The sequence below is a fragment of the Fukomys damarensis genome, unplaced genomic scaffold, assembly GCF_012274545.1.
Source record: "Fukomys damarensis isolate Sample0158 unplaced genomic scaffold, DMR_v1.0_HiC HiC_scaffold_21, whole genome shotgun sequence".
Classification (NCBI taxonomy): domain Eukaryota; kingdom Metazoa; phylum Chordata; class Mammalia; order Rodentia; family Bathyergidae; genus Fukomys; species Fukomys damarensis.
The window spans coordinates 37,257,659-37,261,363 of record NW_022900933.1 but is presented as its reverse complement, the minus strand read 5'-3'; the positions used below and the strand labels follow the sequence as shown (position 1 = coordinate 37,261,363).

Sequence of the window (3,705 nt, the reverse complement as noted above, 5' to 3'; positions counted from 1 at the left end):
CCAGCCCGGCAGGGCGCCGGTCCTGGGATTCCGAAGCCGCCTTTCGCTCCCTCCTCTTGCTATTTGCAAAAGAATCCAGCTGCGCGGCTGTTTGCCGGCTTCCAGCACCCCCTCCCCTCCTCGTTTCCCCACCTCCGTCTCCTGGGACGGTCTTGTCTTTTTTTCCCCCCACGCCAAGGGGGTGGGGTAGGTGGTGGGATTGAAGTTAGTGAGAAATCCACGCCACGGGTGAAAAAAGAAAATAAAAAGGTTGACAAAAGTGGGAACCGAAGGATGCGCTTGTAAAATAGAAAAAAACTTAAAAAAGAAAGAAAAGCGACCTATCCGTCTTTTATCTGTCTTTCTATCACTGTACCTCTCATCTCCCCTATCTAAATAAACAAGGCAGGGCGCAGTGGAAATCCACTGGATGAAATCGTGTGGGTTTCAAGCAAGTGGCAGGGCGTGCAGTCAGGCAGCGGGGCAGACACGCAGCAGCTCCCAGCGCCCGGGCTGGGTTTACTTTGCAAAGCCAGAGCGAGCGCGCGCGGCCCAGGTACGGTGTTGCCGGGGTGGCCCGCCCAGGTCCCCGCGCTGTTGCAGGGGAGGTCGGCTCGCTGCTTCCTCGCCTCGCGCGGACTCGTCCCCGCCGTTCTTTCTGTCTCCCGTGCCTGGGTCGCCGTTGCATTTTTTTTCCTTTTTCTTTTCTCTTTTTAAAAATAAAAATTGCGATAGAAATAAAAGATCCTCTGAGTGCCATCGACACCGCAGGCTGATCGTACCCTGCTGTCCTCCGCGCACCTCTTAGGGCTGGGGCCGGCTCCGGGCGCTAGAGCTGGAGAGGCTGCGCGCCCAGCCGCCTGCGAGGACTGGCTGCCGGCGGCCCGAGAGCCGAATATTTATGTTATATTTTTAAAAATTTAAATAAATAAATAAATAAATATATAAAGGGGTTCTCTCCTCCCCTGAAAACACAGTATAGGAGCCATCTGCTCTGGAGCGATCGCAGTTACCACCTCTCTCCTTTGTTACAGCAGATACATTTGTAAGAATTTGTGGGTTTCTTGTTATTATTTGGGGAGGGAGGAATAGATAGTAAAGTGGGGTCCTGGGGGTAAGGGAGGCCTTTTCAGAGGGAGGGAAGAGCACTTTTATTTTTTGATATTGCAACATCAAAGGAGACTTGCTGGTTGCATTTAAAACAAAATGTTTTGCAACCAGATTGGAGCCTGGTTTGATTAAGGTCCCTTTCGCCAGTTGACATTTTGTTCCTTCACCAAGCCACAGCCAGCGATCATTCCTGCCACTCTTTTAGATGGGGTGGCTGTGAAAGTGCCTATGCTAGCAGACACCTAATTTCTCCAGCAGGCCATTTGCCTCACGGAGCCTCCTTGTAATTGCAAGGGTTGTTTTTGAGGAGGGGGTAGTGGAGGGGTCCTGGAAGGGGGAGATGTTGGGGGTGCATTGCCAAGGTGGCAGCTGCTGCAGGAGTGAGGAAGAGCGGCTGCAGTTGTAAGGGGACAGAGGCAGGTAGGTTTGCTCAGCCTTAGCGGTCCCCTCTCCTGGCATCCCTAGGACATCAGGAGAAAGCTCTGGCCAGAAGCACTGGTGGCAGCTGGGCATGGGGGCGAGGGGTGCCTGGTGCAATCTCCTTCCATGCTGCGTTTGTTCCCTGCCTCTCAGCCTCTCTCTGAGCCTCGGGGAAAGCCAGCTGACACTGGGGAAGTGTTGAGGAGGGAAGGCAGAGAGATGCAGGGAGAGTGCGGGGGGGGGGGGGCAATCCTGCCTGTTTTCCAGGGGCAGAGGAGACAGGAGACTGGGTTTGTGCAGGGGTTGAAGCAGGGATAGTGGTCCAACCAGTTCTCAGACAAGGCGACCTCTTATCCCCAGGCAGCTGGCTCTTTGGCCTGTCCTGTGTATCCCCAGGTGGTGCAGCAGACAGGGAAAAGGCAGCAGTGGGGCTGCGTTTGAGGCCACAGGGCCTGGGAAGGTGTCTGTCTGCAGATGAGGCAGCAGCCTTGGGTCTGGAGTGTGTGGAGCCCTGGCTAGCAAAACAGGTGCTGCCTGTCACAGGCCCCATGCTGGGTTCACATTCGTGATTTTACATGTGGGAGAAGCCACCTAAAAGGTGAATGGCATCGTTATCAGTAGGGCAGCAGCCTGCAGGCCTGTGGGGTAGCAGTCTCTGGTTCTTACGGATGATGCAATTTAGAATCGCCCATGACCTGGGAAACCGGGAGGGGACACAAATAGCAGCTGTGAACTTGGGGGGGGGGTGCACCATGGTGAGCTAGTTAAATTCACAGGCAGGGCCTGGGAGAAGAGGGATGAGGTAAAAAGAGACTAGGAGACAGAAAACCTGGGCTTCTGGTTTGTTTCAAAATGTTTGACCCAGCTGGATGTGGCTTTTAAAACCAAAGGACAGATAACAGCTATTACTAAAAACAAACACAACAACACAACAGTCAGGTCCTCGTGAAAAGGGAGGCAAGGGGGGCAGCGGCTGACCAGGCAGAAGAAGAGCCGGGAGCTCCAGAACCAGACAGGGCTGGAGTGAAGGGGAAAGATGCTGCCAAGCCGTGGCAAGACACGAGGTTCCCAGAGAAAATAAGATACCCACGGCCCATCATCACACAGCCCCACATGGAGGTGATTTTTCTACAACCCACCAACAGGTTTCTTTGGGAGGTTGGTGGTTTTCTGTATGAATTCGTGATTTTGCAAAAGCAGCCAGTAGACCCAGGGTTGGACGCGGAAGTTGGGCTGTGTTGATTCCGTCGTTGCCTCTCAAATTAGGTTTTGTAGTCTCTGTATGTTGCGAAGGTGGCTGTGCTCACAATTACCTTAACTCCCTGGGGTCTAGTGTGTCTCCAATGGTCCACTTATCTTTCAGAATTAGGCCTCTGATAAATTTCCTAAGGCAGAGGCCCGCTTTTTCTTTCTTTCTTCTTTTGGTAGTTGGTGGGGGCAGTGAAGTTTGTCTCCCTTCTGCACAGAAGGGAACCCCCATATCATTAGAAGTGTGATATGTCAGCTGCTTCGATTCCACGGGAGAATAAAAATGTGTTCATCAAAGGTGTTATGCCAGGCTGATTTTATTCATTTGTAATTCACACCTGAGAGAAAACAGCCGCGAGCATATTTTAACAACCCCTAATATTTTTAAAGGGTATATTTTTGCCTACCTGAAGATTTGTACATATGCATATTTGTTCTTTGGAGCGGGGAGGAGGTTGCTGTCTGCCCGTGTCAAGGCCTTGGCGATTTATGTCTGGCCGTCAAAATATTTAGAGATAGAGAACGAATCGTTTCAACCGCCTTGGGTAAATTCAGTTGCTTCTTACAACCACGGGGTGGGGCCGGGGTTAAAGTGTTGGGTGAGATTAATGGTGCAGGGGAGGGAAGGCCAACTTTGGGTGCATTTGACAATAATTAGAAGGATGTCCAGGCGACGCCGGGATGCAGTGCGGTCACGAATCCCAGGTTCTGGGTGCTGCTCACCCCTCGCTAGAGTCGAAACAGAACTGAGCTCCTGCACCATCTGGGGATTTAGAACCGACTTGTGCCTGCTTTCGAGTGTACACTTTCCATCTCCTATCTCGATGGCTTTGCTTTCCCCGCTGGCTGCTTGCTGTGATAAAATACTTTCCAAAATAAACTTTCAGTGGCGTTGGCTGGGCTGGACCGCCAGCCTGCAGCGCAGCCCGCCGGGCGCGCTGGGCGCTA

The 3,705-nt window shown here is 52.4% G+C and overlaps 1 protein-coding gene across 1 annotated transcript in view; it reads left to right on the top strand.

The window, feature by feature from the left end:
• The first annotated feature begins 1,491 nt into the window (after window positions 1-1,491).
• Bcl11b (BAF chromatin remodeling complex subunit BCL11B) overlaps window positions 1,492-3,705 on the top strand; it is a 79,586-nt gene continuing 77,372 nt past the window's right edge. The window contains exon 1 of the mRNA XM_010609235.1: window positions 1,492-1,509. The gene's annotated coding sequence lies outside the window, so the exon portion shown is untranslated. The remainder of the gene's footprint in view (window positions 1,510-3,705) is intronic.